The sequence below is a fragment of the Nomascus leucogenys genome, chromosome 22a (assembly GCF_006542625.1).
Source record: "Nomascus leucogenys isolate Asia chromosome 22a, Asia_NLE_v1, whole genome shotgun sequence".
NCBI classification, from domain to species: Eukaryota; Metazoa; Chordata; class Mammalia; order Primates; family Hylobatidae; genus Nomascus; species Nomascus leucogenys.
This window is the reverse complement of record NC_044402.1, coordinates 122,542,644-122,557,657: the sequence shown is the minus strand read 5'-3', so window position 1 is coordinate 122,557,657 and position 15,014 is coordinate 122,542,644.

Genomic DNA, 15,014 nt, shown 5'->3' with positions numbered 1-15,014 from the left:
AACTTGCTTTCATATGCTACCCTACCCCATCTAACTTGGCAGGTATTGTTAGCAGACCCTGAAATGGTGATATTCCAGAGACAGACTCACATACAGTTTATCATCTCCAGACACTGTGTCTGTCATAGCCTGAGATCTTAAGAAGAAAGTATTGCTGACTAGAAGAGAATTCATGTGTTTTAGAATTTGATTGATTATATGCACCTGGTTAATAGTCAGTGTGATCAGCATTATGCAAACATATAAAGGTCATAGCTCTGGTTTCTAGAAGTGATTGTCATTCACACACATCAATCCACTTCTAACCCCTCCACTCAGTACACATAAAGCTTGAAACAGTGAGCATGGAGTTTCAAATTCATAAGCGAGATGTGGAAAAACCAAAGGTGATTAGGAGAAGTCATTTCTCAGCACCTGTTTTTAATCTGCATGCTTAGTCCAATAAGCATAAGCACTGGAGTAAAATGCGTTTTGTACAGAGCAGGAGGCCCTGGTCAGGCCAGTTCAGAATTAAGGAGCTCAGAATAAAAACTGACTTCTACTCAGAGAGGAAATCAAGGCCTTACTATCTGCTAGGATGATTTGTTTAGACATGACTATGGCAGCTGAGAGATCCGAGGATAAGAGCAAAAGTCACCAGTCACACCAAAGAAAAGGGATGCTGCTCTTTCTTCTCCCTATGGATACCTAGTTTGCCCAAGAGGCATTGGAGAATCTTGCTTTCTGGGAGAGGGCACCACGAGCTAGGAAAGCATGCTTATTTTGTCTATGAACATGCAAGCAGAGCTTACTTACTTACAGTACTGGCAAGGGGCTGAGACTCTGGATGGATGCTGAAAGGACCAAGCAATGCAACAGCTCAATGAGCTTTGAGACTCCTGCATGGCCTCTAGGACTCTTGGTCTGCATCTACTGGTTACAGGCTAATTCTTTTCCTGTGTGCTACCCACAAGGTTATGACCAAGCTATCTAACGATTCTTAGAATGTCACTGACATGACATTTCTGGAATTAGCTCATTTATTTATTGAATTTCTCTAGTGCAAAGAAGCAGGTTAATAGATAGTCTTGAGGCACCATACAAAATAATAAAAGCTATAATGGAGCTAAAAGTTTCTAACGTCGTTTCCAATTTTATTTTTTATTCTTTGTTCCATTCAATATTGCAGCACTTCTGGAAACATATGTAGCTATGTAAGCCAGCTATATAGGAGTCCAGAGGTGGGGTTGTTTAAGTTATGACTCTATGGGGGGTGATTTGTGCTTCCAAATATATATTTGTCCGTTAGATTCTTAACCTTTAGCCAATTCCATATTTGCCATGATTTATTTCCTATATGTTTTTGACCTTCTCTTGGAGGATGGATTCAACATTATTATCTTCATTGAGAATGATTCTGACACTGCCTAGAGAGATACAATTGTATTCTGTTTATGTAATACGGAATGCCAGAACACTTTTTTAAAGCTGTCGTCATATATCACTGTCAGTATTTTGAACCACTAAATCGTGATTAAAAATTCAGAGACAATAATCCGTTTTGAGAATACCATAAGAGAAACAAATACTGTAGTGACTGATTGACATTTTAGGAATAACGTCATTTAAGACATAGTAATTTCCCTGAGACCCTTTCCTTGGATAAACGCCTATTGTATACATACGTTTTGTTTCCAAACCCTTCCCAGGCGTTCCTTTCAATGAGGGATGCTGAAATGAGATTTCCTTATATTCTGCATGGTTCTACAGCCAAAACTTATTTTAAGTTAAAAAATTGTCTGCTTCATAGATACAATGAATGACTTTGTTTACTAGCAAAGAGGTTTTTGGATCACATGGTTTCCATTATTTTTCAAGAAACAAACAGCTATAATAACCACCAAAAGTGTCTTGTGCAGTGGTTTAGAAGGAGCCAGCTGCAATGAGAAACATACTAGACAGAGAGTCAAGGAATAGGAGAATTCTGATCCCCACTCTGCCCTGACAAAGCTGTCAACATGACCTTGAGCAGGGGATTTAATTTTCTATAGCTGTAGTAGGGCTTTGAGGTTTTGTTCCTGTGCTATTTCTGTTTTTTAATCAAGGATGTTTGGGTGAGTTCTAGCTCTGGTAGGCTATGATATGATGCCTTAGGTAAAAATGTAAGAGAATACTTCATTGATATATTTTGTCTGCATTCTTTAAGAAATGATAATTCTATTTTTTTTTTCAGTCAAGAGTGGAAAATTGACCTTCTAATCCTGTAGTTTTCAAATATCTTCATCTTATAAGCCATTTTGGCAGGACAAAATGCTCACAGATCATTTATCCAACAACTTTCACTTGTCACTACAAAAGAAAAGAATAAATAAATGGGCTCATTAATGGAAAATATGTTGCTTCTTTCATTCAGATGCTAATAAGAATGATCATAAACACATTGTTCATGCATTTTGTACCAGAAAGCATAGATTCCAGTATCATAAAAGGATGGATAGTAATAATTTGCATCTATGTAGTGTGCCAAGTTTATGACACAGTTGCATTTTTAAAAGTCTTATTTGACCCTCAAGGAAGAGAGTATTATTTTTTCTGTTAGATGAGAAAATTGAAGCTGCATTATGAGGGAGAGAGTCAGATGAAGAATCAATCCCTGGCTTCTGTTTTTTACTTTGGTTTGCTGTGCATTGTGCCATATGCCACCATAATCTTGTAGGAGAGTATTGCAACCACCATTGATTGAGTGGCCCCAACATTATTTTGGGACGTTGGGATGGACACTTAATCTTTATACTAAAAGTGTTCATTTGAGAAAGAACTACTAGGAAAAGATAGTATTAATAATGGAGGGATTATTGTGATAATAAAGAGCCCCTAATATTGTGATAATAAACAGCCCCTAATATTGTGATAATAAACAGCCCCTAATAGAGTAGAACTATATTGTTCACTAGTGCTTATTTCATGGCTTTCTTACAACAAAAGTCTAGCTAGGCTCTATGACGTTTGGTTGCAGATGTAGAAACCTGTTCTAAGAGGCCAAGAATCTGTGCCTTATACAAATGGTATATGGCAGAGCTTGTGGCCCCCAGTGGTGTCGGAAATTACACATTATGAAATTACTATGCAGCTCTGACATATACCATTTGGGTAAGACACAGATTCAGATCTCCTGGCTTCAGGCCTAGTGCTGTTTACATAATTCCATATTATGTATTTTCAGACACCATTGGTGGACACATTTTAGTTGTCTTCTGAAAACTCAGGTTTTTTTTTTTTAAACCAATAATCTTTGACAGAAGAAAGCGTGAGTGCATACGAGGTAGGCAATATAAAATACCAGATAAAAATATGAGTTCTTGAGTGAGAAAAAATTCTACTTCTTGCTTACCTACTAGTGTTAGGATACTGGATGAGTACCCACCTGTACCTTTCAAGACCCCTTTACAAGGAATCGCTCAGTAAAATAGGAATCCTTTTTTTTTTCCTTTGTCTCCTACCTAACTGCAATGCACCTAGCAATTGATCTACTCCTTCCCTTTCCAGTAAAGTTGATTTCTCATTTATGGAGTTGGCAAAGCAAAAGTCACAACCATTTGTCAATTAAGCAAGTATTTCTTTAAATATCTGAGATACATTAATGCCAGAAGTGATAAAATCTCAGTTTGGGGCTTGCACCCTCTTTAGCCATTGCCTATTGTGGTTACTCAGCATTAGTTCAGAATTTAACTTTCAGAGTGCAGCTGAAAGAGGAGTCAGTACTGGACTATGATGGGATGAATACAGCTCTATAGATCCTAATAACTCTTATCACTTCAAAGCTCTGGTTCTTTTATTTATATAATTGAAAAGCTCTCATTCAAAATGACACCTGAATTACTCATTGGTCAGTCAAAGTAGATGGCACTCTTTTTCCTCTTACTGTGTAGACAGCAGCAGGAGTCTGGGATTGGCTGCTCCATTTACAGTATTGGTTGGCATCATGATGAATAAGGTGAGAGGGAAGTTAAAATGTGTCCAAAAGGACAGAATGGGCTTAGAAGACTGTTACATGTCTTTTGTTTGTCACTTTCTAAGGTATTCCTCAATATTTCTTGTTTGAAAGCCAAAAGCATTTTTATGTTCTATACACCAATCCACTAGGGTGAAGGGCAGGAAGTTAGTGATGAAATGGTCCTAGATTTATGTGAATGGATGTGTATGCATTTGTAATACATTTGAAATGCATCAGTAGACTACTACGTACATTCACATGTTCACAGGGTATGTGAGAATTCAACAAGACATCACCTTTAAGGCAGTAAATACTACATCCCATTGGGAACTGCTTCTTGTCACAATAATGATAAAAATAAAAAGCATAATAATAAGAACCATCGCTCAGAAATTGGGTCCCATAGGGCAGAAGTAGGAAAATGAGTGCCTTGGAATGGAATAAACAAAAGGAGGAGAAGGGGCATTGCTTTGTCTGCTTTGAATTCTGGCCCCAGTTAGGTATGAGGTCTGGGTTGTCTCCTTGACTGCCACTGTTAGGCTTTCTGATTTAATGCTTTTGTGGTTTCATGGCCTCACATTATTATGGTGGTCTCACACCTAATAATATCTCCTCCCACTAAATGCCAGGAGGATCTGTTGAATGAAAAAAGTACAATGAGGTCAGAGCTGTACAATTGGTCAGAGCAATACAAATTGTGGTTGCTGGCATTATGAAGACTGAATATGCAGAACTGAATATTAGATGCTTTTTGGGAACTGGAATCAAAGGCATTATTAGCCTTACCATTGACTTCCACAACATTTTCAGCTGGAGCCTCAGTGTTTAGTATCAGTGGCCTGGAGATAAATAAGTATCTTGGTCCTGGGAACCAATGGTCCTTCTCTAATGGACCGTCAGTCCAAAGGAATGCTTGTCATTTGGGGTCCACAGTAGAGGTTAACTGGCAAATGCTTTTTAATAATTCTACAGAGAGAGATATGGCAATGGAAAATGTTCATGAATACACTCCCCGTCTCTCAAATAACTGTTTCCACCTCAACACATTTGTCTTAGGTACAGTAGATCGCAAGATTTCTAGTAAATTAATTTCGGTGAGAGCAAAATCCATTGTTCATAACTTTTTCCCTCAGGGAAAAATGCTTTTCAAATCACCATCTGCTTATCTGCCACTTTGTGTTTGCTACTCTTCAAATCCAACAGGAGGGTAGAGGGCTCAGAGCTAGGTAGGTGTTTGACAGCTGTCACGGACCAGGACATATGAAGGTGCTCTCCAATGCTTACAGCCAACATGGTCCCACTTGTTCAATGTGGATCACTTGCAATAATAGCACTACTCACTTTCCACCCAAGCTGTCCAAGAATATAGCTCTAAAAGATTTTCTTTCCAAAAATATAAGCATATTTAAGATGGAAACCCTTTTTGCCTTCCTTTTCTTCGGAGTACAACTTTATAAGTAGGATGATGTCAGAACTGCCAAGGAAAACAAATCAATTTCTTCTGGTTTTTAAAAAATGAACAAGAAATGCTGAGTGAATCAAAGGCAATGAGGCAGGGTTCACTAAATGCACCAGCATCAGGAGGGAGGTCGAGTTAAGATTCTGTTTGACTGTCGGAGTTTACTAAAAAAACTTAAGTACCATTACTGGAGACAAAATATTGTATGTGTGCATTAGCTCTTGGCTAGATTGTCAAAACTCATGTCCATGGTATAATTTTTATATATAAATGGATGCACTACAAATCGATGCTCTTTACTCTCAGCTGTGCCCTGAATACTGCTCAGAAACCCTGTTATTCATCTGACTTCCTATCACACTCTCCCTGTGGGCTAGTATAAACCTTTGTAACTGACTGGCTCCACTCCCACATACTCTAGCTGATGGCTTCTTCCCCAGAGGCTCCTTTTATTTTCCTCTTCTTCCAAGCAAGATCCTTCATGTACAGCTTTGCTTTCATTCATTTTCATTTTTGTATTGTCTTAGGACCTCAAATCTTCTCGTTCAGTCCTCCAGCATTATCTTTTGAGCTTTGCAAGGTGCCTGCTCTTCTTTCCTTCTTTGTTGCAAGAATTTAGGCTGGCTAAAGTTCTCTGTTTTCTGAGCTCCATAGACTCCCTTGCAAAGGCCTGAGATGGGCTCAGGGCAGCCCTTTAAGCTCAAGCGGGACCACTGGGTTTGATGACCACCATCATAGGGTTTGATGACCACCACCGTAGGGTTTGATAACCCCCAGAGTAGGATTTGACTCTGCCTTTTGCAGGAACATTTCAGAGCCCATCTTATCCCCTCACTGCTGTCCGCAGTCCTTATCTCTCTGCATCTTCAGTGCTATCTACTTCATGGAATTCTCCTTTTCCACAATACTTATTGCCAAAATACTCAAATCTGATATTTCTTCCAGCTACTGACTGTCTATCTGTTCTTTCACTGCTAGGCTTCTGAAACACATTTTTTATATGGATTGCTTTATCACCCCCTTACACACTGGGAAAAATTCCTTTAACTTTTGAGTAACTGCATTTTTCTGTTTTTTCTTCCTTTCTGCTGGATCCTTCTCATGTGCTTCCTCCTTCTCCCAGTCCCTAGTAGGCATTCCATATGATTAAGCATTAGGACATCTTGGAGATTTATTTTATTTCTTTATTTCAACGAATATCCTTATGCTAGTAACCCCAAAATCTACATCCCTATCCAATCCTTTCTCCAGAGCTCCAATTACCTTTTCATAACTCTGTTGATAATTTCCACCTGTATATCAATTAATACTCTGACCTCTTGTTTTTAAACTTTGCACATTATCTCCTCTTCAACTCTCTCTTCTCGTCTTTTCTAATTCTGTTAATGACATAGTAACAAAACCACCATCAAAATCTTAGTGTTATCTTCCCTTCCTCCCTTTCTCTTGTGCTACCTGCAATTGATTACCATGCTCTCAGGAGCCTAACTCCTTCTTACTGCCTTCCCATTTCTCTTCCTTCTGTCTTAGGCCAGGTGTCCCCTTCTCTTGCCTGTGCCCTTGGAGTTCCCCTCACTGGTTTTCTGACTAGGGGCATCTCTCCCTGCACCTGTCTTCCACATTCCTCTTGGAATTTTCTTTCTTAGACTTGGCTATCAACTCACTATGTCTTCATGTTTAAGAATGTTCGGTGCCTTTCTGCCTAAAGAATCAAGTTCAAAACACATTTTATATCATTTAAAGTCTTCTACACCCTGGCCCTGGTCTTTTTCCTTCTGTTTCCTATAACTTCCCTTTATTCATTCTATGATCAGTGTTTCTTCTCCTTGCCATTTCTTTCTGTTGACATCAGACCCATTATTTAAGGACTGGTTCAAGACTCAATAGACACTCCTTGTACAAAGCCTTCTCTGGATACCCTATTAATAATAGCTTCTTTCTTCTCCTTCTAGCTTCTTTTGCTTGTCTTCTCTAGACCTTTCCTCTGCCTTTCATTACTGTCCGGTGAGCAACTCGAGAGTCTAGGTTTAGCTGCTGGCACCTTGAGGAAGTACTCAATGCTTCATGGATTAAACTGAAGTTAAGGCTGATTGTGATGGAAACAAGAACCAGCTGTTTATAATTTTGCAATCGTTTTAAAAGATAAACATTTGCAAAGATCTTTATTCGGTAAAATCCAAATAAGGCCACTGATCACTTTTCATGGTTTCTAATTTATTCAATCAGACAGGTGTAAAATGGCTATAGAAAAGCAGACATGCAAATTAATTATCCATTTAACCTCTGACAAAAGAAGATAATCTGACACCTTTTCAAGAATCTTCCTTTTCCCCTCTCAATCAGGGCAATAATGTAAAATTTAACTGATATATTTCAAGGAAAGTGTCACATTCATGGCCCTTTGCTACATAGTCTCCTGCCTCAGCAGCTGAGCAGATTATGGATAGGAGATAAAAGTGGGTAAACAGAGGAAGGCAGGTTTATATGTGATGCACCTGTGATCAAGGGAAAAGCTGCTTGTACTGGTGAGACTTACATGTGCGTTAACGGAAAGCAGGACAACAGGGTTAATGACTCCCTATGAGAAGAATGAGTAAATACAGATTAGGATTGTATTTTTGGAATCAACAATGTAAAATTAACCAACGTAGGAGTATACTGTCTGATCCCAATTCCAAGAATTTCCTTGCTGAATTTCAGAAGTTTCCATCTGACAGATTTATTACACAGAAAACTATGAAGAGTTTTCTTTCCTGGGTTCTTAGCTTCTTTGCTAAGAGAGAAGGAAACTCAATGTAAAGACACTCATTTTAAGATTGCTTTAACAATATTTAGCATCGACTATCATTTGTTTTCTATATGGCAATATTTCTCAGGGCATTTTTTGAAGAAATGACGGAAAGAGAAAAGTGTGATTGTCTCCCATATGGGTTTTTGAAACATTATGAAAACACAGCTTAGATAACTCACAGAACTTCAAACACTTTAAAAAGCTGAGAGTGGCTGGCTTCAAACTTAGCATCTTGATAAATAATTTCTTAAATGAGTATATTTAAGCCTAAATTAACTTTTAAAATTGTCATTTATTCAGTAGGAAAGCATCTGTAGCCTTTCTTTTTAAAAATGACCAATTCCATATAAATCACCTACTTTTTATGGTACTAATTCAACACTTTTCAAAATGGAAGTTCTATCCTATTTTCCTACTGAGAATGCACCAGATATTTGCAAGTGCCTTGAATTCAAATAACAAACTGAACTGTAGCCTGATGTAGACACTAAGGGACGGGAAGTGGGGGTGGAAGTCTGGCTTAGACTGTGCCATAGATCACAGGCACACGCCAGGTGCCTGCCTTCCACCACCATTACTAGCAGGGCTCTCAGAAGAAACGAAAATAACAGGAACAAGTTACAAGAGAAATGGCCTAATGCCCTAGGCACACCCCGAAGGGATGCTGGGTCTGAGAGATGAGGAGGTCAGACCTGGTTGCCAGCTGTAATATCCTGTGAAAACATCATTCCATTGCTTCCTTTGTCTGCCCTATTTGAAAGGAGTTTCCTTCACTGGCTGCTTACATTTCCCCATCACAACTTGGGATGAAGCTTGGGACTTCACCAATTTACTGACTGTATTTCAGAAAGGCCTGCCAGTCACCAAACCAAGGTCCGTTTCCTGAGTTCTCATCCTGTGCTATCTCCCATCCATATTTGAAAATATTGAGTTCGTGGCTACATTTCTGTTCTAGCCTCCCTTGATAATAAAAAGATAATCAGGTCTTGTTTGTATATTTTAAAAATTAAAAATCATGCTATTATATCATAACATATATAGTATGTGTAGATACATATATAGGTCTATTTAGTTCATCTATGTCTATGAAATGTCATAGAATTAAACAAAAAGAAAAGAAAATGGCTTACTTGCTTACCACTATTTTAAACACCTTGGTTTAAGTTCCTCCTCATATCTTTTAAACACCTTGGTGTATATACCTCTGACTGTTAAAATAAATGTAAATATATACACATTTGGAATCACCCACTGTTCCATGACCTATAACTTTAAAAATCTTTAAGATATTTAAGTATCTGCCCATGCTAACACATACCTGCTTACCTTGGGTGGGCAGGCTGATTTTTTAGCACTCAGATCCCCCTGCTCTGCCTTTGTTCTTACGGCCAGTCCCTGTAAACTACATGTCTTTTTCACAAGAGCTTCCTTTCAGTCCAGTGGGAAGCAGAGGGAGAATGAAGGGTGGGAAGGTGGAACAGCCTGGGTATTTCTCTTTGTCCCTGTTTTGGTGGAAGTCTCTGGCAGGACAAGCTACATAATTTCTGGGCTCCTGTGTAAAATGAAAAGGAGGGTGTCGTTCAAAAATTATTAAAAATTTCAAGATGGTGACAGCAAAGCATTAAACCAGCACACTTTTGTGCTTGGGGCCCTTCCAAGTGGGAAGCTCGGTGCAGCTGCACAGATTTCACTCCAAGAAGACAGCTCTGGTCTCTGGCAGGGGCTCCATCTCTTCTGTGATTCTGATTCAGGCCGTATGGCCTTGCCACATAGCTCTCTGGGTGACTGCTTGGACAGCCTCTCTCCAGTTGTCTTAGGCACTATGGGGTGGTGTGGCTTCCTGCAGTGGTAAATCTGTGGGTTGTCCCACTTTCCCTGTTTTCTCTTTCAGCTTTTCCAACATGTGTGTAACTAGCTCTCCCTGTTAAACTTCTCCTATGGAACTCCCTGTCTTGACCCTCACTGATTGCAACATTAGGGATGGCAAGAACCTGGTCATCATGCTGCCATTTCCTTTATCCTGCTATTGTTGCATCCATTACTCATTGCTAACAGTATTGTTTCTTTGAGACTAAACTCAGCCTCAGAATTCATCTCAACACAGTGCTTAATTTCAGTTGAAACATGACATAAAATCTGCATGGCTTCTGTACTTTACCATCCTTTTAAACAATAGCATGTTTTCTACTGTAGCTACAGTGCATTTTATTTAACTAATCCCTAATTCATGGCAATTAATATGTTTAACATTTTTCACCAGTTCAGTAATGAACAGCCTTTCATATGTGTCTTTATTTCTTCAAGTGTCTTAGGACAATGTCTTTGAAGTAGAATTGCTAGGTAAAAAATATGCATATTGTATATTTTGATACATATTGCCCTCTCAGAATGGTTATATGAATACTAGAATGTTTAAGTAGGAAATATGTCTATAGTATGCTAAGATTGATTTTTTTTCCCTTCAGAATGATTAGGGTTTTATACACTTATTTCAACAAATTATTTCTGTAATTCTTTGAAAATTGTCTTTAGATCCTGTTTCAAAGGGACTTAAAAGTCACCCTATTAGTACAACTTATTTTTAAGTAAAAATAGTATTACTAAGCTTAATTGCCTACCCTGGTCTCTGGACTTGCTTTTAATGGACTTTTGATTATTTTTCAAAAATAAAACTATTTTCATGCATTGAAGCTTTCTTATTTTTGAAGATAGTCAAAACAATAGCCTGCTGTCCCTGAAGGCTTGAATCGAAGAGCTGGAAATTCTTCTAAGAAATTGCTACAGCCTTATTTAATCTTATAGCTTCCCGAGGTAACCCCTGTGGGAGAGAAAATACTCGCTAAGATGTGTAAAGTTAGTATATTTGTTTACAACCTCAGTTGCTTTATGTTATCTAGGTACCTCATCTTCATTAGCAGTAGGTTAACTCTATAATTCCTTTAATTACAAACTTTTGTCAAAGGGGCTGTAAAATATTTATTTAGCTTGATTTCATTGATAAAGCACAGGAAATATCTCATTTATAAGTACCTCATCTTTCACCTGGAATTGTTCTGACTGAAAACAATGTTGTTGTTTTTCTAAGTATGCAATAAATTATGCTTCTTGATTTTAAAAGATAGCCCACCCTTCAAAGAGCTTTGGGTCATTTCATTTGCATACTCTGTCCCAGGTAATTTCTAATTTGCTCTTTTCAGAAGCAGCATGGGGGAGGTGCTGTTATGCTATTTAATGTTTTCTCATTCCTTTCTTACCAAAAATATCATGCAGCTCTCAAATCATCACAGAGCAAACAAAAACACTCTCTCTCCACCCCTCTGGCTAAAATCTGTGGGTTTAAAGGCAATGTCTGGTTTTAGTAATATGGAATTCTGTGTTAGCCTTAGAGATGAGAGATCAATGACTTATTCTTGTAATCCCTTAACTCTTAAACAGTCTACCAGAAAGCTTGTTTCAAAAAATAAGACCAGGCTTTGCATTTAGATAGAGACTCAAATGAGTCACTGGGAATGTATGTGCTCCTTTTGGTGCTGTGTTTTCATCCCATCAGACCCATAAATTATACTGGTCTCAGCTCTTTAATTCCCTTTAGGGAGGACTGGGATAAAGAACATCAGCCCATTCTAAAAAATCCTGCTATTTTTATGACGCACAGAAATAGCTACAAGAAATACCTTAATCATTTTTACTTGCAGGGTCATGTAACATTTTTTTTTTCCCTCAAAAGTTAATGATCACAAGAGGCCCGCACACATACACACACAGATCCCTAGCCCTTGTGTATACCTAAGTCACCTTTATGGCACAGCGCCAAAATAAAACTATACTTAGTTCTCTGAATTTGCACTCTTATTATACACTTTTCAATTTATAGGTTCCCATTTCATTTCCTCTGCAAGCCATGTTGTAGGTATAATATTTCGGTTCTTGAACAAGATATTTACTTAGCAGGTCTAGACTAATAATCCAGCTTAAATTTTCACTCATGGTGTGAAATTGATTGAGGTCTGTCTCCATTAATCAGAATCTTACAGACTACTTGGGATTTTCATTCCTATATTTATACTTTTAGGTATTCTTGTGCCTGGAATTGTGTCCGGAATTGGTGGGTTCTTGGTCTCACTGACTTGAAGAATGAAGCTGCGGACCCTGGCGGTGAGTGTTACAGTTCTTAAAGGCGGTGTGTCCGGAGTTTGTTCCTTCTGATGTTCAGATGTGTTCGGAGTTTCTTCCTTCTGGTGGGTTCATGGTCTCGCTGGCTCAGGAGTGAAGCTGCAGACCTTCGCAGTGAGTGTTACAGCTCTTAAGGTGGCATGTCTGGAGTTGTTCGTTCCTCCTGGTGGGTTCGTGGTCTCGCTGGCTTCAGGAGTGAAGCTGCAGACCTTCGTGGTGAGTGTTACAGCTCATAAAAGCAGTGTGGCCTCAAAGAGTGAGCAGTAGCAAGATTTATTGCAAAGAGCGAAAGAACAAAGCTTCCACAGTGTGGAAGGGGACCCAAGTGGGTTGCCACTGCTGGCTTGGGCAGCCTGCTTTTATTCTCTTATCTGGCCCCATCCACATCCTGCTGATTGGTAGAGCCCAGTGGTCTGTTTTGACAGGGCGCTAATTGGTGCGTTTACCATCCCTGAGCTAGACATAAAGGTTCTCCACTTCCCCATCAGATCAGTTAGATACAGAGTATGGACACAAAGGTTCTCCAAGTCCCCACCAGAGTAGCTAGATACAGAGTGTCGACTGGTGCACTCACAAACCCTGAGCTAGACACGGGGTGCTGATTGGTGCATTTACAATCCTTGAGCTAGACATAAAGGTTCTCCAAGGCCCCACCAGAGCAGCTAGATACAGAGTGTCAATTGGTGCATTCACAAACCTCGAGCTAGACACAGGGTGCTGATTGGTGTGTTTACAAACCCTGAGCTAGATACAGAATGCCGATTGGTGTATTTACAATCCCTGAGCTAGACATAAACATTTTCCACATCTCCACCAGACTCAGGAGCCCAGCTGGCTTCACCCAGTGGATCCTGCACCCGGGCTGCAGGTGGAGCTGCCTGCCAGTCCCGCACCGTGCGCTTGCACTCCTCAGCCCTTGGGTGGTCGATGGGACTGGGCGCCGTGGAGCAGGGGGTGGCGCTCGTCAGGGAGGCTCGGGCTGCACAGGAGCCCACGGAGGCGGGGGAAGGCTCAGGCATGGCGGGCTGCAGTCCGGAGGCCTGCCCCTTGGGAAGGCAGCTAAGGCTTGGTGAGAAATCGAGCGTGGCGCTGGTGGGCCGGCACTGCTGGGGGACCCAGTACACCCTCCGTAGCCGCTGGCCTGGGTGCTAAGTCCCTCATTGCCCGGGGCCGGCAGGGCCGGCCGGCTGCTCCGAGTGCGGGGCCCGCCAAGCCCATGCCCACCCGGAACTCCAGCTGGCCCACAAGCACCCCACGCAGCCCCTGTTCCCGCTTGCGCCTCTCCCACCACACCTCCCTGCAAGCCGAGGGAGCCGGCTCCCGCCTTGGCCAGCCCAGAAAGGGGCTCCCACAGTGCAGCGGTGAGCTGAAGGGCTCCTCAAGTGCCGCCAAAGTGGGAGCCCAGGCAGAGGAGGCGCCGAGAGTAAGCGAGGGCTGTGAGGACTGCCGGCACGCTGTCACCTCTCAGAATGACCTTCCTTCTGATAGATGCAAGAGGCAGATAAGAGGGAGGGTCTCCAGAAAATCTCCTGGGCACTGGGAGGACGGGGTGGAGCCACGGAAGTTCGAGCCCTTTGCAGGGGGAGAAGCCTGGCCCCTCCTCTTCCTGTGTGGTAATTTGGGATTCAATCTGTGAGATGGGGGCCTGTTAACAGGAATCCCTCTCGCTTTGTTGTGTTGTTTCTCCTTTTTCCTTTTCACCTGTAACCCCTCACCCTTCAAAGTGTCTGTTAGCCTAATCTTTCCTGGTCGTGTGACAAGAACCTGGATTTTCCTACAACACTTCTCCATTCCATCTAATGAAATTCCTTCTTCCATCAAAGCTCAGATCAAGTTCTGCTTCCTTCCATGAATCTTCTCCAATTTTTAAAATTACTAGCACTACACAATTCTCTTTATTCTCTGAACTCTTACGATATGAAATACAATGTTTTGAACTTTTTTTGGGTAATTGTTTTCTAAAAGAGACTGTATACCACTTAGGGACAGTTGGCATGGCATACCTCCAGAAAGCCTTCTTTCCCAACTCTTCCTACCATGGGGTCAGGGCGAGAGTCAAACTGAGGTCCTCACATTGTCTCATTGTCTTTATTGGTAAATCAATCTTCATGTAAGAAAAGATGTGAAAATATAGGGATTTTACTTAATCAATTCAAACTGAGGTCTTGATGACAATAACTGTTTTGCTCATTTTTATTGTGTTGATGTCCAAACATCAAATATATAATATATAGTTCATGAATTTTATGTGGGTCATGTTTAGCACAATCCTACTGTCTTTCATTGTTTTCTGTTTTCAAACATTAAACAAATCACCTATTTGGAAAATGTATCTTTCTGTTTTTCTTTTTAGCCTTTTATTCTTTTCTGAGCTCCCTCTTTAATATTTTCCATTTCTATCATTTTCTCACTTTGTTCTAATTTTCAAGAATCTAAAGGATTAAAAAAAGAAAATGCATTTGTACTCAAAGCATACTAGAAAATATTTTTATCAAAAATGTAAATTCAAGTAAATGTCAGTTTTTTCCAATTAAAATGATTAACTTAAAAAATTTACTCTCTAAATTATTTTAAAAATCTACTAAGATTAGAAGGGCAAAAGTTAGTAATAACATAAA